Here is a 26,878-nt window from a genome sequence, read left to right on the forward strand (position 1 = left end):
TGCACACTGAATGACTGGAAATCACCGAGGCTGCCATTTGCAGCTCTGAAATATCTTGATCGTTTTTATATTTGAGGTCCCAGTGCTTTAGGTTTATACCACTACAAACATACAAGGTTCTCGATGCAAGCTATGAAGAATTTGTTCCACAACATAGGATCTGACAACATCATCACACAGTGTCTCTGACACCAACCACCACAAGACCCAACACAAGCACAGAGTCATCTTTTCCCTGCTTTACTCTTCCAAATTCAGGCAATTCACAGCCTGTTGCTTTTCGAGTCCAAGTATAAACTGTTGCTTCATCACTTCATCTGAGTGTCTCTCCTACTTAAATTCATAAAATAGGTAGCAACAGTCACCCAACATTATTTTGTACTTAGCAGGAAACTTCTCCCTCTAGATGTGTTTCTCCCTCACAATGTGCCAATGAACAAATATTCTAATAAGAAAAATGAGTGGTTTCTACACCGATGGCATCTTGCTACCTCCTGCAATTGAGAGCCAAGTCCTTCTCTCTGCCTGCTGAGGAACAGCCATGTTCCTGTTATCATCCTGAGTCAGGCTCAGGTTTTAGCCACTTGAAAAAAAAAAAAAGCAAAAGGTTTTGTTTTGTTGGTTCTTTTTATTAAACTAAGCCTCAAGAAGTTTTCACTTTGTTGCTAACAAATGCCTGTTTTAATCAAGCCCCAGACAAAGCAGCCAGCAAATGCATTTATTATTAAAACAAACTTCTTTAAAAATTCAAATCTTGGCTTATTAAAAAATATAATAAAGACTTTTATGTAGTTTAGTATGCAAGAGTTAGATTGCTTGACCTCTCTTTTAATGACTTAATTAGCTGTACTAAAGCCCAGCTGGGCCTCTGCTGACAACATAGCTAGATATTTCAATCAGGCAGTGTTATGGAGAATAAGTAATAAATGCTACCTTGTCGCCATACAGTCCCAAACTAGAGTGCATGCTGGTAATGCTAAATTTGATCAGTATGCCTCATATTTCAATTAGTCGTGGTCTGAATCACTAAAACTGTGTAATGTGTATGAATTCCTGATATCAGATACAGAGCTACAGGCTCCCACAGTTAGAACCCATTGAGTTTGCTTTTATTAGAAGCCAATTAATGGCCAAAATCTGCATTGCTTTTAAAATTTATAACCTCTATTCCAGCTGCATCCATGGCTCCTAGTATACTGTATACAATCAGATCCATATCACTGTCGCAAGTCAAACAGCTGCAAACTGTATTCTGTCTGCAGAACTGAAAAATCCTTCTATACAGAAGCTTTTTTTTTTTTTTAACCTCTTAGAAGTTCCTTTCAAAGCCCAGCAGCACTAGTCACTTCGCGACAATGAGCGATTTAATACAGAAAGAAAGAAATCTACACCAAGGTAACCTCTTGGGATGTGCTAGGTTTTCAAACGAATGAAACCCTATCACTTTGGCACAGCACAAGGGCAAGCAAAGCCACTTCTCCTGACCAAGGCTAAGAAAATATAAACATATAAAACCCGACCCTCATTGAAAATTAACCCATTGAAGTCTAGAGAGTCATTAAAAGATCCTGCCAATGAAGAGATTAATATTTTAAACTAACTTTCACAAATTAGTAACACTGGAAATTGTAATATGGAGTCTAGTGATCCTGAAGAGATTACTGCAGAGAAAGAGGCTCATGCCTGCTTCCCTCCAAAGGGTTTAATGAATACTTGAAGATTTCTAGACATTATTTTTAGGAACAAGTCTCTATTTCTGTTACATGATACGGCAGGAAATTTTGCCGTGATCCGATTCAGACATAAAGCATAGTAGCTTTATGTACTGGTAATGTCATGTCATAAAGTCGTATGATAAAGGCATAGTTGACATCTGAAATTATGCTATTATTTTTAAAAAGTAATTTACCATATGTAAAAATGTGCAGGCCTAGAACATTTTTAGACATCCGATCTTCCAGTGTTATCTGAGACAAACACTGAATGTTTCTGTTCTTTCCCCTCTCTAAGCCACCGGCCGAAAAAAGGGGGGAGAAGGAAAACAATAAAAACAAGAAACAAAATAAAAAGGCTGTATTATTTAAAATTCAGCTATATGACAGAGAACAACAGATAAAAGGTATTCACCTGGTTAAGTGCCGCAGTTTTATACATGGGAGTGTGAAAAAGCACTTCTCCAACAGTAATACACGGCAATAAAAATGTTGTGCTTGGATAATACAAACTGCTGTCATGGCTATTTAAAAGACAATAAAATCCTATTTTACAAAATTCAACCACTAATAACCAGCATTCTTTCTAACTGCTTAAATACTGCAGTAAGACTCCTAATGCCACTGTGAAATCATAAGCTAGTACTTCAAAGGTGTTCTATCTGTTACAAATTTAATCTTCCCTGGTATGTCACAACTCATTTCATCCCAGAAGCTTTGAGATGCAGCATAGCGGCATTTTTGTTGTCCTAGGCAACCTGAACCAAACTGTTAAATACCTGTCTGATGCCCCCAAAACGATCACGATAATATTGCTTACAGGATTTATAATAATGGCTATCTTGAAAAGTTGCAATTATTCTGCTCCACTTAGTTCGGAAAAGAATCAACTTGTTTGATTCTTACTGATGCGGATGAAAGATGGTGGAAATGTTTTATGCTTTTAATGAGATTAAAATACATTTCTTATGGAATACAGCAATCCCACAGGAGGATATTTATTCTGAGCCGAGCTCGCTTGGCTCCTACTGATGCCAGGAGAGATGGGCTGAACACATGCAATAATCAAAGCCATCATAGAGACTTAAAACGGGTGCAAAAAGGGCAAGGGTCCCACCTGGGCATAACGCAGGATGGTTCTCCCTATGTTACATACATTACTACACATAAACACAGGAGTGAGATACATTCCTACACAGGCATCTTTTTTTTTTTTTTCCCCTGACAATGCAAAATTTGTATTTCCAGATTATTCATTTGAAATTATATTAGCAAAACAGACTAATAAAAACATGCAAATAAATTAGGATTTCATGCGATTGGCTTAATTATCTCCCTCGTATACTCCTATTACAGTTTTCTGATAATCTGGACAAAATAGGTTGTTGGAAGACTTAAAAGAAGCTGTTTTACTTCGAATATAATGAGACAGTAAAGAGCCATCTCCCAAAATATGTGGATCCTCTTGACCTTGTGTACACACACACACAAGGAAGGACCTCCATCAGAGAGACGGATTTTACTTAGAAATAAACTGTTTACGTCAAGCCTCAAAAATAGGTGCTGCTTTTCTCAAAAAAAAAAAAAAAAACCCCAAAAACAACAACACTCCAAACCCCCCACCAAACAAAAAAAAAAATTAAATAAAATACCACCCACACAACCTCCCCCCCTCCCATAGAAGCACAGGACTCAACCAAGTTTAGGTAGGATAAATATACGTGTTTGAGACTACTTAGCTGTAACCAACAGGGATCCCTTTGACTTTTGAATTTTTACACATATTTCAAATAAAATCAGGGAGGAAAAGAATCCAGCACTCAAGAACATCAAGTGGATTTGTGACTCTCTCTGGAGGACTCTGGGCCCTTACAAACATATGAATGGATTATGCTGATTTTATACATATTTAATCATCGTAATCCATATGTTTTGATATATAATCTGCAACCCCTATTACAAATGGAAGAATTGTATTCACATTATAACAGCTCTATGTTATACACAAAACATATTTATTTTAGTAAATAAGTTAATTCAATAAAGTTAAGGTGAAAAAATTTTACTGAACATTTTACAATTACTTTATTGTTTCACAATTCCAGGGATGGAATGAACAAAAAATTAGACTGAAAAATCACTTTTGTTTCTGTATTGATGAAAGTAAGATGACGTTGCTGATTTGCTTACTTTATCGTCTGTCTTTGAAGTACTATACACATATGTAATAAAAGTCCACGCTGATTTCTTTGTTTCTGTATCTAAATCTTTGAAATATGTTTCAGAATATAGTTAATTGCACTCAAGATTATTTACATGTTTGGACCCTGCTTATTCTCCAGAAGTCTGCTACTGTACAAGGAACAATCAATTGCTGGTTTATTACTTGTCTGTATACAATAAATGAACTTCTAAAAAGCTCATTACGGGTTGCACAACAATACATGTATTAGCTACAAAAACGGAACCAAAAAAACCCCAAATCCACAACCAAACCAAAAGACTGAAATAAAGGGCCACACATAAGAATAAATGTAGGTCAAACCTAGTAGTATGAGCCAAAAGACAAACGTGAAGTTAAAATACAGATGCGCATAAACATCCTCCTAAAAACCTAAAAGCAGAGTACCAAATACACGCCGCTGACTTATCGTACAAAGGGATTTAAGTGAGAGTGAGGAATCCCCCACGCACTTTCTCCTGTGTGTTGCAAAAAAAAACTTTTATAAATGTATTATTAGATAATCACTTCAACAACTAAAAATGGAGGAGGAGAAGGGAAGGTCCACATAAAATATCTATGATTTCAGTCTAATCTGATGGGCAGTATGCACGTTCATTAGAGATGTCCACATGCAACTCACTCCTGGCTTGACTTTGTTCTGCCATTCATGAATTATGCAGTCATCTCTAACACAGGGAAATGAGACTGAATTATGCTGCCCACTATCACATATTATCTCTCTGGATACACACACTTTAACACTCGGGTTTAAAGATGTTTATATGCTGCTGTGACCACCCTGAGCACAAACTCCCTCTGGGTTCTCCTGTCCGTTGTGTGTATACACATACATGAGCTCACATACATGTAAGCAAAAAAAAGCACACATGCAAATGCTTGTAAATAAAGGAAAGAAAAAAATATAGCTGAATGAGGAATTTCCTTGAAGATTTGTAAACCTGGAGAAACAGTCCAGTTTAAGTGCTATCCATAAAATGTAACGGCAACTCCTTTAACAGAGAACGGTTCCTGATCAGCTTTGTGACCATTAAACCTTTTTTTCTGCTACCAAACATTAAAACCTTGCTGGTATTTTTTTCTGCATCCTTTTGCATTTTTAACAGCACCTAGTCTTTCCTACTGCAGCCCTGACACTGCCACGGAGTATTTTATTATGCATGTTGTTATATCTGCTCTTACAAGGCTGACTCTATTATCATTTTGCAAGTGACTTTTTAATTACTGTTACATCTAAGATGAGATTTGGAATTTAAAAACATGCACACATGGGGTTAGGCTGGTCTTTGATTATTAAAACCTTAAGGTTCATAGACTACAAGGGTCAGCTGGGACCGCGGTGCTCCTCTGAGGATGGCAGGGCTGGAATCCACAGAGGTTGCTCAGGCAGAGATCCCATGGAGTCAGAGTACAAACCTCCTCGGGCTGTAGGGTGAGGCCCCCAAATTCTGGGAAGGAACTTAAAAATGGAAATTTTCTCAACATGCATATTTTCTGATAGGTCTCCTGCATTAAAATGCAATTCTAGTATGCATTATGGATAATTACTTTTTATTTGCCATACAATAGGGATTCTTGGTGTTTAAATTATCCCCAGAATGTAAAGAATTGTGCTTTTTGAAGTAATCCTTTGTAATAAAACAGAATGCGTTTTGTCAGATAGCAGGGTTTTTATCTGTGCTGTAATAAAGGTGCTTAAAAATGTAGCCTCAGGCAACTAAAACAGGATTTCACTTCTTGAGGAAAACCAAAGTAAAATAAAAATTTTCCCACACTGCACAATCTAGTCATTAATTTTACTGCAGGCAGCCAGACATGCATGCCAATGTTTTCACTGAGTAAATGTGGGCTTTAACCATTCTGTTCTCTACAACTGAAGATAACTCCTACCAAATATTTGATTTTTAATTTTAGGTTTTTATATCAGATTGAGACACACTATCATTTCCTAACTCTTAAACCTATTACGAGGAAGCTAGTATACAGTAACAAATGCTTTCTTTAATTTTGACAGACATGCAGTCAATTATATATAAATTCACTTTATACTTCATACTTCATACTTTATACTTTATACTTATACTTTATACTTCATGCATGCTTAAGAAAACAGAAAATGCTTCTTAGAGCAGCATTAATTTTTTTTTAAAGAAAATACACGTTTTACATGCTAGAAAGTAAAACAGAAACCGTGTTCCAAATCCTGTATTTTTCCTCTAAGGAGTAATTATGATAATATATGTGTGTATTTTGAGTGACCAACTGAGGAATAATAAAGTACTTACTAACAAAAAGTGCAGCTTATGCAAACACTTGCTTAAATGTATACATAAACACATAGATCTAACAGTCTCCTAACCTCCATTACATTTAGACATTTGTTATGAAACAGAATTTTTTCTGCAGATGTCTTCCTTGATATATGCTCTCTGACACCCAAAGCCCTCCAACTGAAAAACCAGAAACAAGCAGAAATTCTAACTCTACAGAAATATTGAAAGTCGGAATCAATTTAACAACAAAGTGAAAGGATTTGATAATTCTCTGGTATGCTATACATGAATAATTTTCTCTCAGCTGAGTACAAGAAAATCTCAAATTAGCAGCTGTAAGCATACAGCATAGATGCAGTGTGTTTATCATTGATGTATACATATTTGATAGATGCACACTATCTCCATATAAATATTTCCTAAGCACCAAATTTCTCATCTTGAGACTAATTTCAGATAAACACAACATCCCATTATTATCCAGCACTTTCACTTACATCATAAATGAGGTGTGACCAGCAGAAGGCAGTGTTACAATAAATATATATGCAACTGCTCATTTACAAGCCGGTTTGATATTGAGATTTAGAGTTTTCCTAACTTTTCACAATACAACTACTGTTTTCCCAAGGCACTTAACACCAAAACCATCTTCTCAATGTAAATAAGCTAAGAGAAGTACTTAAAATACTTTGGAAACCATTTCTTTTGTAGTACATTGCTTTTACTTTAAAAGTCAGCCTCCTTAACTTTTATTACATTGCGTCTTTAGCTTTTTAAGTTCATCAGAGAATTGTGTTCACACTTACCATTTCAACACAGCATTATGCTGAGCTGTCCCCCTCATGAAACAGGACTCACACACTGTTGAGAAGATGGGCATTGCCTCCACAGCAGTTTAGCTTACATAATTCAGTCCAATGAAAAAAAAAAACCTTCTAACATCGTTTCTTATTAACCTTTAGTGGTTTGATCATCGTTTGGTAGAACAGTTATCTGGTGTACTCTTAGTGGAACTACTCTAGGTATAATAGAACGTACCTTTAATTAAATCTCCATCAAACGTTTAAGTAATAATGTCATTTAGTATGTGTTAGTACACAAAATCTGTTGGATACCTCTCCAAGTTTACAAAATCCACGTTAAAGGAACCAGCATTGCAAAAAAAATGTTACAGCACATGTTTGGATTTTTGTATTTCAAAGTCCTGACTACTTTATCTGAATTACAGATTTAGAGCTTTGTTATGTGTGATAGTTATGATAATATGATCACTAAAGGCACAGAGACAGGGAGACTCAAATCCCTTTGAAAATCCCTTTCTCCATTTCCTACAGCTGCTGCTGGAGTTTAATATCTGATAGAATGATGAAAAAGAACAGGCCGAACTCCAGTTTTAATAAAAATTTTAACAGGTCTACATATAGTTATGAAAAATGTTATTTGCAATGCCAATCTTTAATAAAATTTTCTTAAACCAAAGAAAATTCCCTATGGGGAATCTGTTATGAATGTGTTTTTCATATGTACTATTTAAGGCTGTTTAAAGGTTATGAAAGTGACTGGTAAAATAAGTTCTATCACAGCACAACAAAATCCTATGCGTGGTCTCATTTTTGCATTTAATCAAATAGGTAAGCAAGTCCTTCAATTTTTCATGTTTGCTCTAAAACAAATATTTTCAGTTTGCATTAAAACTTTTCTCTGAGTGAGCCATAATAATTCTCAGCATGGACATTAGCTGCAAAGAGAGGTCAGCTTGGGCTCGAATTTACCTCGCTGCTGAGAACGTATTGATTTTTGAATACTCTTTTCAGCCAGAATCCTTGCAACTCACAGGCTTCTTATGCAATGTTCTCTGCCATAGTCAGTCTGCTGCCTGCTTTAATAATACTTGAAGAATTACGTTTAGACAAAGCTAAAGTTAAAATATTTACGGAATATCACTTCCCAAACTTTGTGACCTGTGTGATCACTGGGTCTTAAATAAGTGCAGAGCGAAATGTTCTAACCATACTATACCCTTGTTTCTCACAGTAATACTTTTGAACACAAATTCCAATTTGTCATTTATGCCTCTAATTCAAATGAGAATTTTTATGGACAACAGTTTAAATGCACCGGAAATCAAGTTATTCTTCCATGAAGCAACTTTATAACATTAAAACCAACATATATCTTAAGTACTAGCAACAAATTATATCGCAAACCTTTTAAACGTTGAGTCCTACCACCCTCACTAATGTGCATATTTAAGGCGACCCTAGAAGTGCCTGTACTTACTATACCAACTTTTGTGTTCCTTTGCCCCCCCAGAACCCCTTTTGCTTCTCTGTGGTCACCCTAGAATATAATATTAAAGCATGATGTATGTATGATGTTGACTTCCTTAAACAGATGGTAATTTGTGCAAAATAATTTCTTTTACACACACGTCAGTCACCATACACATACAGAAAACAGAATGTGCACCCTGCATAAAGGGATGATCCTTTATTCCTAACTCTAGATTAGCTGAAGTAAGGAGTTGAGGGGGGGAGGGGGAAATCACAAAAACACACTCATAAAGTTCAGTCTCCCCCACCTTATAAATCTAACTACAGAAATCCATTCACAGGAGCTGCTCTGTGCCCATCTGTCTATGACAGTACGTGGTTTTGTACAGATTGATGTGAAGCGACTGCAGCTACTTTGAACTTTCTGGAATATTTTAAAGCTTTATCTAATCAACAAAAACTCAGAATGCCCAAGTTATGGAGATATAGTAAAAAACTCCACTATTATAAATTTGACTAGCAAATTCAAAGAATAAACTGTCATTACCATAACTACGTAATGTTATTTAAAATAATGTACCATTTTTGTTTTATGTATTATCAACCTCTTTATTTTAAGGTTTTGGTGAGGTTCACATTTCCTGTGACCTTAAGCAGGGGATTTGGAAAATTTTGGAGGAATCAAAGTAACAAGAATGTCTAAAAGAATAATTTATTGCTGTGACCATTTTGTCCTCTGATTTCTGTTTTGGGATTATAAATGGATTACCTCTATCTAAAACCTATTTTTCATATCCCTGTGGAAATTAATTGACAAGTTCACAAACAGGAAAGCAAATTGAAGAGATCTAATCAATATTTAAATTCAAATGTTTATGCTATGATATCTTTGAACTTAAATTTTATAAAATATTAGCTGCCTCCTCAAACATAAAGCATCCAGATGAAATGTAAGCTACCAATAGATAAACTTCAAAACAACATCTGTACTAACTAGTTTGAAACAAAAATATCTTATTAAAACAAATCAATTTCAGAAAATTTTCAATACCTGTACTGGTTACATTTGTCAATGCTTTATTTCTGATGTCACTTTTTACTTAAGAAAGATGTTCTTTTTAAAGAGAAGAGCAGCAATGTTATAAAAAAAATTCTGAAGTATTAAGAATTTTTATTCCCAAATAAAATCACTTGCCAGGAAAAAAATAAGACAAATTTATATCAAATTTGCTAAACACTAAAAGAACAATTTTATTAATAAAACAATTCTTATTGGAGATATGTTTTCATATTAAAGTAAAAAGAATGCTTTCATTCAAAACCTGTTTAGTCATATTTCACCACTAGGCACTAACAATAAAAGCATTAATATATAAGAAGGATTAAACACTCTAAAAATCTCTTTTTTTCTGGAAAACATAAGGGATAATCACTTTTAAAATCATTTTGTAAACAAATTAAAAGCATTATTTCTCTTAGGTGGTTTTGGTTTACCTTTTGATCTTCCAAAAAAATAATAGCGAGCTCAAGTGTTTTTGTTCTCAAAACTGTTTTAGTATATTTTTGAATCCTTCTAGGTGTATTACTGCAATAAAATCCACACTAATAAAGAAAATAGGAACCCTGTGATCAGGCTTCTAAACGAGTATACAACCTCCAACATATTAAGAAGTGTTTTCTGAATCTTACAGTGAGATTACTTCACATGAATAAATATGATATATCAAATACTATTTTAAAAAGGTGTTTCATGTATGATTTAGTTGCTGATTTTTTTGTCATAATTATCTCACCATTTAAAAAAATAATCTAGAATTCATTTTGGGTTTCTACAAAATCCACTTTTTGATCAGCCATTCATTTTCCTGAGAACATATTAAAATACTGGGTTTTGAATTGATTAGTTTTCACATCACAAAAAAAAAAAAAAAAAAAAAAGATATAATTTCTTTCTATTTCTTTGTAGAAGTTTATTAGTATAATTTTTCCTCCCCTGATTCTGGAGATTAATAACCTTAGGATCTTCTGGAGAGCTTTCGTAACAACCTGATAATCTACAACTGTCCCTCTTATTACTAGAAAACTGGATTTAGGAATGCAAAAATTACTTCAAATTTCTTGTTCCTGAACTGCATGTATTAAAAAGTTTCCATAGCAACTACTAAGCATAATACCAGTCCCCAAGTAACTCTCCAATAATAGCCAAAAAAAGCATCTGTGACACTTACATGCTTAATATTTTAACACAACTTTCTTAAACAGCAGGATGAATTACTCCTTTCTCAGACACTAATATTTTATGTTCAGGTAGTTCATGTTGAGCAAAAACCTAGTTTGCATCAGAACACAGACATCGTATCATCCATTTTGTGGACTCCAATAAATGGCACAAAATAATGAGTACGCTTTTGAAAATGAAAAAAAAAAATACCTTTTGCTTCTGTAAGAGAACAAACTGTCTTGGTCGTTATCTCTACTATGAACATGGCTTTTCATGACTTCAGGCTATCTATGACCAAGATCTACCACACTGCTCTGTTTAAAGAAGTGATTTATTCTTTTTTTCCAATCCAAATAAGAAAAAGATCACTTGCTTTTATTGCCTTCCATATTATCTGTCCTACATGCTAAAGAACACATAGAGAGAAATATTGCCTTTTCATGTTGGAAACATGAAATGCTGTTTATTTCTAATTAAAAGATCAACACTACACAACACATGACCACTTATAAATGAAATTTTGGGGGATTTTACCCAAATGCAACAGAAGAGAGGGAACAAAGAGACAGGGACTAAAAATGTCATCATGTTTTTTTTGTTCTTAGTGGCATGGTTTAACTTTTACAAATTTTATATATGTACATATTTTTTTAAATCTAAAAACATAATTAAAAGCACTAGTTTTTCCAGATGGGGCCTGATACACCTTCACTGCAGTCGGCAGAAATCTGCTCAGCAGCTTCTGAGATTTTTAGTTGAGTCTGTGTCACTAATTCACCCTGCAAACTCACTAGCTTATTTTTCTCATGGCATCTGAATCCAGAGCAGCGCACTTGTGATTCAACATGTGGAACAAAAACACACGTTTCAACAGTAAAGTCAGCAGGACACCCCTGCAGACATTTAAATCCATCACCGGCGTTACCCTGGTAAGCAATCCCATATCATTTTGTATGTGGGCTTGGGTTTACTTGCATGAGTAAAGCTACTCATTCATTTAAACATTCGCAGGATGGGATACCAGGAGTGTGTAGGTTACTTCACGTAGCTCCACATACACGTGGCAATTTCACAGGTCATTGCAGTATATGTAATTTTGCAATGGACCATAGAGTTTATGATCCCTTTGAAGACTAATGCTGTGATCTTGCAAGCACTGACTCAAGTCCGTAATCGCACTCGTGTGAGTACTACTGGATTGTTCTCAAGAATAAAGTTAGTGAAAGGCGTGTTTTACAGGTTCAGGACCACAAATTGTTAATACCACACAAGTCCTCTACAAGTGCCATGTCAAGGCACCATCCCGAAAACACTTATTCCTGACTATACAACAGCTGTGCTTGTTTCTGAGGCTAATGCCTTTGAAATCAAGTGTAATAAGCAGTAAACTCACTACTAAATATTTAAATGACTGTACTCTAAAACGTGTTGCCCCATCTATACAGACAGGGAGACCGGAGGAAGGTATGAAGCAGTCAGGCTCTCATGTTTCCTCAGATGATGGAAACCAGTCTGAAGCCACAGATTATCCTGAACAAATGATCTAGCAGTGGCCAAGATCTAGCCCTATTCAAACAAAAAAAAAAGCTACAAACCATTTTAAAAAGCTCATGTTCCTCAGCCCCTCATCTTATTGAGGAAATAATCCTCTAACAGAGCTCATCCTGACCAGGGCACTAAGTTCCAAACCGCTCATAAAACTGCTCGTAACAACCATTTTTTTTCAGGATTATTAAGAAAAACTTTTTTACAGAAACGTCATCTAAAAACCCAAGGCTCAGACAGGTAAGGCACCTGAAAACTGCTCTTGGAAGACAGCAACGAAAATCCATGAGTTTTACGCTCTTCCTTTACCCACCAGGGTAACTACTAAACCAGACTACAAGCAGAGCTGTAAATTGGGCGCAGCAGCAGCCGTCCCCCTCCCTGGCACCTGCACCCCGACTTCTCCCAACTTCCCCCCAACTTGAGCAGCTGCATCTCCTCCCCTTCCACGACCCGCATCCCCTGGCTGAGGATGCTGTCTCCGAACGAGAACTCCTGGTGGTACATACTGCTGGATCCAGCGGAATACCTCTCGTGTTTTACACCCTTCACCCAAAGCAGACATTTCTGTTTATTTGCACTGTTTGGTTCTCATTGTGGGTTTTATCTTGGCTCAGAGATCAAATGCAAGCCTCCAGAGCTCGTGAGCGCAGCCCAGAATTAAAACAAGATGCCCGCGCAGTACTTGCCCGTGACACAGTTCACCTTACTAAATATTTTATCAAGATACGTATTAAGAAACTGAAAACAAAAGAGCTCCTTTCTGTGTTGTTTTATAGCATCTGGTTTTGTAACTTTTTGTTTTATTATGTGTATGAGCTTATAAAAAGTTGAAACATGTCCATAGTAGCTGCACCAGCGCTACAAGGATAGGCTCCTGCAATACTAAAAATACTAAAATTACTTGCCAGCCAGTAGCAGGCTTCATGTTGCTCAGGACCAGACAGACACCTCCTGCATTTCTACCCCTGATACCAGTGAGAAATTCTGTGTAGAATCAACATTTATATCCGGTCAAAGTTCTTAAAGTCAGATTTGTGCAGTCCTTCAGTTTTGAAAACTGATTTTCAAAATATGTAAAATATATATATTTATATAATTTGACTTTCATATCTATACATACACACACACGTATGCTCTCTTCTAACACGTCCTAAATATTTTGGAATTGAAAAAATAGTATTCTACCTTTAAAGAAAGATACAGAAATAATGTTATTAGCATACCATAAGTAAGGAAATTAACACGGCTCCAGACATAGAAACATTTTTCTTTACAAGAAGCAGCAGAGTCTGAAGTTCATCAAAAGTGTGTCAGTGTAAATCTAAACAGAACAATCCTTATGACATCTTTGTGCCTACTGTGGATGCATTTCATGTCCTACATGCAGTTATTTTTACTTCTGTGCTAGTGGGATTACTAAATAACACAGCACTGGTTCTCATTTTTAAGTAGTTTAGAGATCCTTTAAGTTTTACCAGCATCTGAATGAAAACTACCCTACTAAAGAGGACCTACCAAAAGCTCTGAACCTTCAGCAAAGGCATAGCAATACATGCTATGTAAGAAAGGCTTTGAACACCTATGCAACGTTATGACTGTGTTATTACTGACATTTTATTTGAATATAGATATATTTTATCCATAAAACCTGTCTTTAACTGGTATTGGTCTATAAATAGAAACGTGTCCACAAATGTGGGACATTTTAAAAGAATGACTTCTTTAAAAATGGTCTTTTTTTCCAAATTGTTAGAAGACGGCACCAAATACTAAAAGACTCTCTCTTGCATATTTCCATTAAAATTTAGGGGTTTAATTAATATGGTCTATTACTCCTTGAACAGTAAAATTTCAAAACAATCCATGAGCACTTCAAAACACACCTTTTTTTATCATCTCACAGGTTTAACGCTGACAATTTTGTTATCTGCTTCACTTCTTCATACCCAGACACAAATTACTTTAGTACTGGGATTTTTGGTTTTTGAGCACCAAGTACCAGCACTGATTTTCCTCTGAAGTTACTACACTACTATTAAGTGTTTCGGATTACAGCAGTGATAACTCCTGTAGGGGAGTACTGAAGCTTTGTACAAAACCCAAGCAGGGGGCATGGCAATGGAGGTCTACTGGTATCACTGCTATGGAAGTTATTTGAATTTGACAGTGGATATACAAAAACAGTTTGTTTTATATAGAGAGGTGGGGGTGGTTTTGATTTGGTTTTATTTGTTTGGTCTTGAATTTTAAGGACTTGTGCAGTCTGTCAGTTTTGAAAGCTGATTTTCGAAATATATAAAATATATATATTTAAAGAATTTGACTTTCATATCTATACAAACACACACACGTATGCTCTCTTCTAACACGTCCTAAATATTTTGGAATTGAAAAAATAGTATTCTACCTTTAAAGAAAGATACAGAAATAATGTTATTAGCATACCATAAGTAAGGAAATTAACACGGCTCCAGACATAGAAACATTTTTCTTTACAAGAAGCAGCAGAGTCTGAAGTTCATCAAAAGTGTGTCAGTGTAAATCTAAACAGAACAATCCTTATGACATCTTTGTGCCTACTGTGGATGCATTTCATGTCCTACATGCAGTTATTTTTACTTCTGTGCTAGTGGGATTACTAAATAACACAGCACTGGTTCTCATTTTTAAGTAGTTTAGAGATCCTTTAAGTTTTACCAGCATCTGAATGAAAACTACCCTACTAAAGAGGACCTACCAAAAGCTCTGAACCTTCAGCAAAGGCATAGCAATACATGCTATGTAAGAAAGGCTTTGAACACCTATGCAACGTTATGACTGTGTTATTACTGACATTTTATTTGAATATAGATATATTTTATCCATAAAACCTGTCTTTAACTGGTATTGGTCTATAAATAGAAACGTGTCCACAAATGTGGGACATTTTAAAAGAATGACTTCTTTAAAAATGGTCTTTTTTTCCAAATTGTTAGAAGACGGCACCAAATACTAAAAGACTCTCTCTTGCATATTTCCATTAAAATTTAGGGGTTTAATTAATATGGTCTATTACTCCTTGAACAGTAAAATTTCAAAACAATCCATGAGCACTTCAAAACACACCTTTTTTTATCATCTCACAGGTTTAACGCTGACAATTTTGTTATCTGCTTCACTTCTTCATACCCAGACACAAATTACTTTAGTACTGGGATTTTTGGTTTTTGAGCACCAAGTACCAGCACTGATTTTCCTCTGAAGTTACTACACTACTATTAAGTGTTTCGGATTACAGCAGTGATAACTCCTGTAGGGGAGTACTGAAGCTTTGTACAAAACCCAAGCAGGGGGCATGGCAATGGAGGTCTACTGGTATCACTGCTATGGAAGTTATTTGAATTTGACAGTGGATATACAAAAACAGTTTGTTTTATATAGAGAGGTGGGGGTGGTTTTGGTTTGGTTTTATTTGTTTGGTCCTGAATTTTAAATGCAATGGAAATAAGGCTGCAGTTGAGACCTGAGCTTTATATTTCCATGTGAATGCAACTGGGAATGCAAGGTTTCTCCCAGTTCTTGTCTTCAAGTAGATGAACCTACAACTCAGTAGTTGTACCTCCAGTCCATCGGAACTACTGACTACTCCACTTCACATAGCTGATGGGAAAGCAGGGGTCAGAGGATGTCCAGACTGACACAGCTTTGTAGTCTGCCATACTAGATGCACTTCACTACCTTACAGCAATATTTAAGGATAGCATTCGCAGTATATGCCATAACACAGCCAGCAACATCACAACGTACAGCCTGCCAAAGGGTCCATCACAACCAGACCCACATCTCCAGCCTCTGCAGATCCTCCTGCAGACTGTGGGAAAGCATCTCAGGTCCAGAGCCAGACCCTTCCACAACCTCTTTCTATCTCCTCTCCCCAGGGAAATCTGGAGCCATACAGGGATTCTTTTTGGACCTTCAATTCTATTCATTACTTGGGGTATCATAATACAAGCTGTGCTGTGGTACTTGCGCTACTGTGGGTGAAATTAGCCTCTTTGGGTGGTTTGTTGGGGTTTTTTAATGTAAAAAAAAAAAACAAAACAGAGAGAGATGCGTGACTCCGTGCATACTTTTATCCAGCCTGCACCCCGGAAGGGAAGCTTGGTTCTCTGGGGCTGCCTGGGGGACCAGTGCCCAGTGCTGGGCTGCGGAGCTGTGCGTGGGTTGCCCCGGCTGCTGCGCCCCAGCCCGTGGGAGCAGCTGTCCTGGTAAGTTGCTGGGATTACTGGGGCTTCATACCCAGCCACTTGGCACGCAGCCGAGTACCATATATCGATATTATTAACTAACTGCTATACTTTAAAGAATAAGCAGGCATAGAGTAACAAGGATTTAAAACACTAGTAAAGAGTCATTTACAGAAGGATTTGCGTGTTCAGCAGCAGACTTTTTTTTTTTTTTACAATTGTATCACTCCAAAAAACTTCTCCCTAAACTTTGTTTATAGTCCAGGAACAAAGTAACAATGCTACTGCTGGTACACAGTAACAACTCTAAAACTACTTTTATCTCAAGTGCTAAAGTCTTAAAGCAAAATATCAACCTATAAGTCCCAGGTTAAACTCTAATCATTATAATGCCTTTTTAAAACAGCTTTAACCAAGAACAGAATTTTTTTTTCCATGGAGCTAGTGTATGTGCTTGCATGAGAATATTTCTCCATGAACAGCACCCCAAGGGAGAACTTCATTAAGATACATATAGCAGTGATTTTTAATTTATTTTTTTTTAATCCAGAAGGGTGAGGCGGAAAGGAATCAAATCACCAAAACGGGAATCTCGATTTCTTACTTAATGATTTGGACAGGGGAGGGAAACCCACTTTATTTTCTCATCTCACTCGTATGCTTTTTTTATCCTGCTCCCCCCACTTCTTTCTTTTTCTTAAGTAAGTGACTTTTTGTTGACGAGTCAAAATATTTCTGTTCAAAGCTGAGTTGTGGGTCTTAGAGAAGATTTTGCATCTAGACGACAGTTCATTCCACTCCGTTTTACAAAGGGAGTATCCCACACTTTTGCAGACTATGAGTCACTGGGCCATTGCAGCTGGGACTCCTGAGACCAGATTTTTTTTTTTTTTTTTTTTTTTTTTTTTTTTTTTGTTACTGTATAGGCAAAAAAACATTGTTTCTTTGGACCATGTGCTAGTCTTTATTTATTGGTATGACCTAAGTATTTCCAGAACATCCCATCTGCTTCTCAGGAGTTTGGAGAGGGGGCCCTTTCTCACATATATTCCCCCTTCCCTCTCCTCCTGACACACCCTTCTAACCCTCCCCACCATTAGGACGGACACAGGGGGAAAATTCTGCTAGATAAAATCAATCTTGAAGACACCTGTCATGCCAGGACCATTTTCCTTCCTCTGGGACCAGCAGCCACGCTGAACATTTTGGGTCCATTACTAAACTCTTAACCCTTCATTAGCACTGAGTCCTGAATGAAATCACAGCTAAGAGAAGCCATTTTAAACAAAAGAGACAACACAAGGACATAAGTATCTTCGTAGTACTGACCAAGCCTTTCTGTTTAACACTTCCCACATGATGTTCAGACTCCCAGCTCACACAAAATGGGAAGTTAATTCAACTTTATAAGAAAGAATGGATACTTCATATAAAGCATGAAATGAAAAAAAAAATATTGCCTAAAGAGGCACAAGCATATAAATGCCTGAAATGAGTGTCCCAAAAGAACTGCCAATTTGGCCTTATATTGAATGAATTTTGGTTTGTTGGTTGGTTGGTCTTTTTTATGAACTAGATTATTATACTTCTTAGATTCTTGGAAGGGTCACTTACTGCCATAGTCATGGCAGACACAGATGCTAGTCCTTCTCTCTGCAAAGGAGGAACCCTAGGAGTTATTTTTACATAATTTGCCATTAAGTTTCCAAAATATCTTTCAAATGCCTGGGTTCTGGCTTCAGTCTAAAGCTGGTCTTTGAAATCAAGATCGGTGATTAAGTCACAGGATTACTTAAATGCCTCTAAAAGACACAGAGAATACAAAAATGCTAATATACAGTAATATGAAATCAGATTAGCTATACACACATGAATCATCTCTGACAAAAGAGAAACCTTAAAGCTAGAAACAAGAGAAGAGTTAAAAATTAACACCTCTCATTCTTATTTTGTTCTTTGGACTTCAAACAAGTAACAAAAATCAATTCATCAGCAATCAGAAACATTCTAATATAAATTGTCTATTGTAAATAGACAACTACATTGCAATGTAAATTAATATATATTAGAATTTAATTTGTATTAAAATACATCAACCAGAATAAAGGGATTTTTAGATGCAGCCAACTATTTTAACAGTTTCTGCTGGTGCAATTCTAATGTTGGAGTTTTTGGAATATTATTAAGAATAATTGTACATCCCAGTTCTTCTATTCCACTTACCCAATTTATTTATTATAAACTTCAGCTTAATTTTGGTGGGGATTTGTTTGGTTTGGAGTTTCGACTGGTTGGTTCGGTTTTTTAAATGATGAAAGAATGCGAAAAGGAAATTATTCTCAACTACAGACTATCACTGTATCAAACAGTACAGGAACATTAGCTTTGAAATTCTCATTTCAGAAGACTCACAGACTGAGCTCTGAAAGACCCAAGAGTTATAGAAATATTTCTTTCCACACAACAGAGCCAGACTACTCGCACCGATGTTAAAAAATCAGCCTCTGCTCAGTCTATGCAGAAATGTAAATCACACCAGAATCCTCCTTCGGACTTTACAAGATGTACAGCCCCTTTACTAGACCTTTGCGAGTCCCACGAATATCCCACGGGTCTGCTGGGTCAGCACAAGCTTATCCATGTCATTTAAATCCTGCATTATGACAGCTGGAGATGAAGGGCACAAGCAGAGCTGCCACGCAGGGAGGATTGCCGAGAGCACAGGCAGGGCTCTGGGTGCAGCCTCGCTGCCGAGGGGGAAGCAGGAAAGGCAAGACAACAGTACGTGTGTACATGGATCCTTTAGATACATTATTTTATACCCTTGGATACTCTGACACACTTAATTTGATGGCTCTGTATGAAGCCGAGCTATGTCAACAAGAACCTAACTAGTTTAAATGCCCTTTATTCACACAGGTTCTGACCTAAAGTTATTTTTAACCTTGAGAAATCCCCCAATACAAATTAAAGACACAAATTTATTTCTTTTCAAATAGCCTTTCCACAAACTGGAACATTTTCTATAGATTTGTTGCAATAATTCGATTGCTTTTCTGTGTAACATCAAATGCTTTTATATCAATATGTTGAAATTAAAATAGCTGAAATTCTACAATGATGGCATATACCGAAGGAAAGACTGATGTTGTGGATGCATAACTTATTTTTACCACTCAAATCTGAAAAGAATCAGCATCTAACCATATCAACCAGCAGTGCTCACTTGACCACTTGGCATAGCTTAGTCCCACCAGTGGTCCATTTCAGCTATAAAAGCACAAAATGCAGAAATTAAGGAGCCTGTCAAAAGGTAAGTTTCGAAATGAAAAGGCTTGACATGAACCTTCTGTATCAATATTTAACTATCTAAAATAAAAATTGCCTACATTTCCATTAAGTTATTTGCTGAAGTGCTAAGCACTACTGAGACCCTTCTATGGAAGCCACAGGAGTTCTGCACCTTTGAAAAAAACGGGATGCTCCTAATTACGTCTGGCAGGTGAATTTAAGAACCCAAGATTTAAAATTATGAAAACGTGCAATTTTCATAAGATACACCTAGAAATGCAAGGGAGCATGATGGAGCAGAGAAGGTGACAAAGGAAAGCAAAAAAACCACCCCAAGCCCCAATGGAATCACAGATTCATTTAGAGAAATTGAATGTAATGTAGATTACAACATGCTAATTGGAATCTATTTTTTGTTAGAGATAGAGGATCTCATTTACCAATTGTGTATTCCTATACTGCATGCTCATTAATGTTATTACATTGTTTTAAAAGATACATGAAAAAAGTACAAGCCCTGCCTATAATTACAAAAAGCCTGGAAATACATTCCCACTTTCTAATCTTTTTTTTTCTTTAAATCATACAATGTATCTTTGCAGAACTAAGCGAAGTATAAAACTAGAGATTACTGTCATTACACTAGGAAATACATACTGTTGTAATAAAATGAAGACATAGATTCTTCCCTCCAAGCTAATTTGAATAGTTTTCACTCTCTTTAGTGGAGCGTGTTGCTTTTAATTGCACAGAGAACATGCCTGCCTTGTAGTCTATATCCAAGAGCACAATTTCACTTGACCTTCAAAAGATAATATCAGAATTAATTTCTAATAACGCTGGGTATTCTTTGCTGAACTAGAGCGATGTAAAAATATTTCCCCTTCAAGCTAGAATTTTATTCATTTTTAGATTATTCTTTATGAAAAGAAAACTGGTAAGATAGACTATTTTCTTTTTCTTCCTTAATCTCTCCTCCTTCTGTGTCTCGTTTTTCCTTTGTTCTTTGTCTATCTTCCTCATATTCTCCTTTCCAACTGCTAGGAAAAGGCTGTCTCTAGTCAAATATTCTCAGCACTGCTATTACATATCACATATGTACCTTTTTATTTACAGGATTTTTACGAACTCTCCCCTTCCTAACTGAATGTATAAAGGAATATTTTTCCTAGCTTCTAAGAAAAAGTATGAAATTCTCTGCACGGACAGAGTACTCACATTCTGAAACAACAGACTAACCATCCTTAAAAACTGTAGATTTTTTTGCCTTTGCTGTCTACTCCCTCCCCCCCCAACACACATACTGTAAAAGCAGACATTTCACAAAGCTCTGACCTTAATAAAAACACTTCCACATTTGCCGTACTTTTTCTTAGTACAATCTTTCATTTAAGCAATCTGCAAAAATGAATTTTTAAACAAAGAATTAAATCTTGCCCTTCTTTTTATAAATAGTTCAGTCAACTTTTTCCTGGATAAGAAGAAAAGTTTTTGACGAATCAAATATAATTCCACCCCCCTGTTCCCCCTGCCAGCCAATTACTTTGTGAAGCTCTAGTAAGCTGCCTTTTTTTCTGCGTAAATTAATCAGCCACGCAGATAAAAATGACTACAACTGCCTTTAATAATACCATTTTTGAAAGTCAAATCCTCGATGAGCCAAAGAACAGTTGATATGTACGTACAAGTATATAATATTCCTAAAGCAACAAAAAGGAAATCTCAACTTTCTTTATCACCAAAACCAGTCTCACTTACCTGTCGACTTATTATAAGCACCCAAGAAGTACCAGCAGCAAAAGGAATAGCCCAACAAATAAAACGTAGGAAGAAAGAGGCACTTCTAATTTTAAAATAAACTGAACAATATTAAAAAGTATCATAGAGGTGCCAAGGAACTAGTAGTTGCAGACATTAGGAAGGCTATTTCAAAGTCAAAATACAATCCTGGAGGAGCAAAGACAGAAGACAACAGCTTGTATTCACAATCAAACTCACTAAGTTTCTTACTTTGCAATTTCTAGGAGATAGACATGAAAACGTCTTAAGAACTGAACAAAGTAAATACCATATGATCTACATAAGGAGAGTATCTCAAAGTATGTCTCTTAATAAACATTTATTATGTGCTTAGGAAGAGTGTTTACCTATAAACTTTGATGTATACTTTCCCTCTATCTCTGCATCAGGACATGAAAATTAACTGTTGACTTTGAGAACACAAGAATTTTATTGACATGAATCACGTTATTCTGTACAACGCAAAAGCTTAGATCGAAACTAGCTTTCCTAGCAAAATTGTTTTTTTGAAACTCCAACAACAACAAAACAGTATATTTTTTCAATTAATTACAGTTGAACGTCCTGTTAAAAAAACCCAACCTATATTTGTAGGCTCACTTGGTTGTGTGTTGTGGCATTTCTTCCATAAAATGCATCAGATTTCCTAAACAAACCGTAATATTTCACATTCCTTTTATAAGCATATTACAGCTAGCTCCTTAGAACCTTTATCATTGATTTTTACTAGTGGAGGCCTAAACACACCCGGTATTTTAATTACTAAATGACTAGTTTTCATGTTGTTATAGAGCAAAAGTTTCACAATCATTTTATAAGGAATAAAACCGTAAATCAAGTGTGCCATTTTCAGTAGTATAAGACTCCAAATTATTTTTCAACAGAGGCCTAAACACACCCAATATTTTAATTACTAAATGACTACTTTTTATGTTGTTATAGAGCAAAAGTTTCACAATAATTTTATAAGGAATAAAACTGTAAATCAAGTGTGCCATTTTCAGAAGTAGTATAAGACTCCAAATTATTTTTCAACACTTCATTTATACTGAATAAACATTTCAGAAGTTCTTCAAATTTCTGTTCACTATTCCTGCTGAGGATTTTGAAAGGTTGCATTTTATTTTATTTTATGCAAATATCATCAAAATTGAGCAGGAAAGGAGAACAAGCTTCCATTCCTGGACCTCAAAATGGCTTTCATAATTTTGAAGTTATATGCAATAGAGTCAGATTCTGCAAATCTAAGTGCTACCAAGCTTGTCGCTCTCTGCATTCCAGAAGTCTTGTGTCTTCCTCTCCTTGACCTTTAACCTGGCTATTAATATTTTACAGTGTCCCTTACCTATCAAGCTGCTTTCTTCTGCATCACTGTTTTTTCTTCAACCTCTCCTTCAACCTCCTATGTTTTTGACTTATACTCACCTGTAGGTGGTACCCCAAAATGTTTCTTCCTCTATGTTACTGGACCAGGCAATATTCAACAATGTACATCATTTTTGGGAAAGCTTATGTATCTGGTCTGTCATAGGTGTGATTTTGGTATAAGCCCTTAGAGATTAGTGGAACCAGTGAAATTGAAAAAAAGTGTATCTTTTTTAATTTGAAATTTTTTCTCCCAATATTTTTACCTCTTTGACACATTCTGCTTTTCAGAAAATTTTTCTCTTTTATTTTGCTGTTTAGTCTGATCAAACTGTAAGTTATACATCCCACTTCAAGAACTTAATACACAAAGACTTGGCTTCATTCACTGCAAGTCAAAAGTCAACCATCATAATTTTGAAGTATCCAGTTAAAATTGGCCCTCATTTCAAGTGGGTATTTTGCATTCAGTTTGACAGAATTCCCAGATTCTCCAAAGCTTTTGTTGCTTGGTTTGCTATACATAGCAAATCTGCTACTGAGTCATGGTACGGTGACATATATAATAAATAGCCCATAGATGTTACAGTACATAAGCAATTAGACTTCCTTTTGGACCTATATTGGAAAGATAGTGATGTGTTGTAGAGAAACATTAACTACTTAGTGCTAAATGCTAAATATATACAGGAAATAAAAAACAGCGATACTTAAGAGGGTCAATAAACCTGCACAAAATTGTCCACACAAGTTGTTAAAATCATAGATACTCACATTTAAAAGCAAAATCATCAAATCCAGAGCTGCTGATGCCCCCACTGCACAGACTCAAAACACTTGCTGTCCAGCTTTTCAGAGGCTTCACACCTTGACTCCAGCACATGGTTCTGTGTGATATGAGATGGGATTGGTCATTTTTACATTTTTGTACAGTCACAGGAGACTTAGTGTTTAAAAAGTCACTGTTTATAGATTAACTGTACATTTTGTTTTGTTTTGTGGGTTGTTTTTTTTCAAATAAGGCAACTAATTACTTTTACCCTGGACAAATGCATTTTTTACAAGTCTTAACTTGCAAAATAATAATGCTAATAAATTACAGGAGAGAATATTTCAATAAGTGTTTACTTACGTAAACCAGGTTGCATTTTGTACAAATGAAAGTTCAAAGCAATTTCCATGAAATTTCATGCAAACAGTTCTATAATTTAATTCAAACCTATTTCATGCCAGAGATATTTTAGTTCTCCATGAAATTTGGTGGCACGGCTGTTTACCTTGAGGTAACGCACAAAGGTGCAAAAAAACATCTTTTACTGTCACAATACAGAGAAACATCAGACTTCAAGTAAGAAGGCGTTTAACCCTCTGCTTTCTTTCTCTTTTACACGGTGAAAACAAAGTTAAAACCCCGACTCTGCATGCACACATTATTAGGCAGCAGGAAGCAATGGAAGGAGTGGAAAAGCAGCAGCTTTACGCACAACTGAGCTGACAGAATGGCTTGTTGCCCCTTGTTTTCCCCGTCTTTGCTCGCAGCCCCCCAGTTTCACACCCTCCTTTGCAATGAGTGTGGCACCGATTCCAGGAATCAATTCAACTCAGCAGCCAAGCAGAAAACTCTATGATTGGTTTGGGCCGGGTTATTTTTCTACCAGGTCGGTGATTTCGAGTGGCTGGAGCGAGTACCAAGTCTGAGGTAGAAAAAAAAAAATAACAAACCCAAACGACGAAAAACAAGAGGGCATGACCACAGAAAGAGGGAAGAAGTTGACAGGGAACCAGGTCCTTTCAAATGCAAGTTCAACACCCTCAGCCCATGATACGGAGCTGAGCCTTGGGCTACCTGATAGCATGATAAAAGGTACAGAGGGAAGAGTAGCAGGCTGTCACTGGAGACTTTAGATGCCAAACTTGTCCCAAAATTGCTGTACCCATTTGTGCTGAGAAAGGAGGTCAAACACCATTTGTGATGTTCACAAAGTTTGGAGCAATGGAGGTTCCTCTCCAACAGTCTCCAAACACAGTCTTTCTAGAGATCATGCTCAACTCCCTGGAGGGTGGCGTGGCAATCACAACTCAAACACGTGTGTAGAGACACTCCTGGACCTGGTTTCGCAACCTGTGTAACAGAACTGCTGGAAGACTAAGAACCACAGGAGAAAGCAGATGCAAAGTGCCACTTCAAGTACCCATGTTCCCAGGAACATGCAGATGCTCTTGGGAGAACAAAGGGACTAAAGTGTCCCAGAAGACCCCAGTGCCTCGCTTGAGTGATCCCCATTGCCACAGATCACCCTCACTGCTGAGCAACCATATCCCAAGGCTGGATGCTTCTCTGAATTGAGCCCTCTGTCGGAAGAGATCTTGTTACATGAGAGTCATGACTTTTTGGCTCATTGCCATAATAAAGTCCCTCCTCAGGCTGTCTTTGGTACTAGTCAGTTGCTACAGATCAGGGGAAAAAAAAATGATACATTATGTTCTAAACATCTTTCAAAAATGTATCTATTAAATTTTCCAGTTCAAACTACTAAACAAATAAAGAGATTGCATACATTTAGATGAATAAAATGAGAAGGTTTTTTCTTGCTATAATTACTTCTTTCATTATAACCAGGAGGAAAACCAGACTTCTACATCTGTTTTCCCATGATATTAAAAAAAAAAAAATTATACAGTACTAAACATCTTTCAAAAAAATATCTGTTAAATTTTCCAGTTCAAACTACTAAACAAATAAAGAGATTGCATACATTTAGATGAATAAAATGAGAAGGTTTTTTCTTGCTATAATTACTTCTTTCATTATAACCAGGAGGAAAACCAGACTTCTACATCTGTTTTCCCATGATATTATAAGTACACAAAATGACTGCCATCTTCCTAAATGTGTCAGTTCCTACTGACAATTTCTGAGATTGCAGTAGAGAGATCTTCTTTAGAGGCAAGCATAACTACATCCAAAACTAATTAATACTTTTCTTTTTTTTTGGTCAAAGATGTGATAGATATTATTCCAGAGTCTTTAGGGAAACTGCTAGATTTCCATTCATCTTTACAAGTCTATGTAAGAATTGCAAGGACTATTATTATGTTAGCAGACTTGTTTATGCTGCACAAGGGCAAACAGGACTAAGTTACAGCAACCTGTTTCTGAAAGCTACTGAGTGCCTTCCTCTCCCATCAATATAAACGAGAGACAATTACACACAACTAACAAATTATTAACTCCAGCTATTCTCATGAAACGCTGGAAAACTTTACAAAGGAAACAAGACCAGAAATGTCTCTAAGAAATAGATGCTTCAGCCCATGACATGTTTTCTACGCTGCGTTAGGGATGCAAACATGCACTTTGGCAGGAAGAGGCGAGTTGCTTACTGTGTGCATTCTGCCACCTATTTTTGCCCAGCAAGGGCAGGGTGCCCAGCCCTGCGAGGACTCAGGTCACGTCATCTCCCGAGTGCTTCTTGGGGCAGGACTTGCCACAATAGATGAGCCTGCTGTTCTTACTAAAAACAACTTTCAACGCTAGAACTCTCAACGGCAATTCAAAGACCTGTTTCCACATCGCTTCCCTCCTGAAAACTCTTGCCCAGGCGTATCGTACCTAACACCTGCAGTCCTACAGCCCAAATTCTCTAAGCTTTACAAATCCAGAACAACAGGCTGGCAGCAAGGCTTCTAAGATACACAAAAGATAGGCTTTCTTCCCAACCCTACACCCCTAAAGGTTACGAAGCCTCAATAAAATCTACTTACAAGCAAAGCTGTTTGTCTCTTAAAATTACTGGATCAGGAGAGAACAGCAAAAAGGTGCACACTTCGGTGCCTAAGCTAAAACCTGAGGAAAATCTCTCATTAGGTCAATGACCTGTCTAAACAGCCATCTAAAAATCCCCATTAAAATAAAATAAAAAA

Source organism: Calidris pugnax, unplaced genomic scaffold (assembly GCF_001431845.1).
Source record: "Calidris pugnax isolate Ruff unplaced genomic scaffold, ASM143184v1 scaffold271, whole genome shotgun sequence".
NCBI classification, from domain to species: domain Eukaryota; kingdom Metazoa; phylum Chordata; class Aves; order Charadriiformes; family Scolopacidae; genus Calidris; species Calidris pugnax.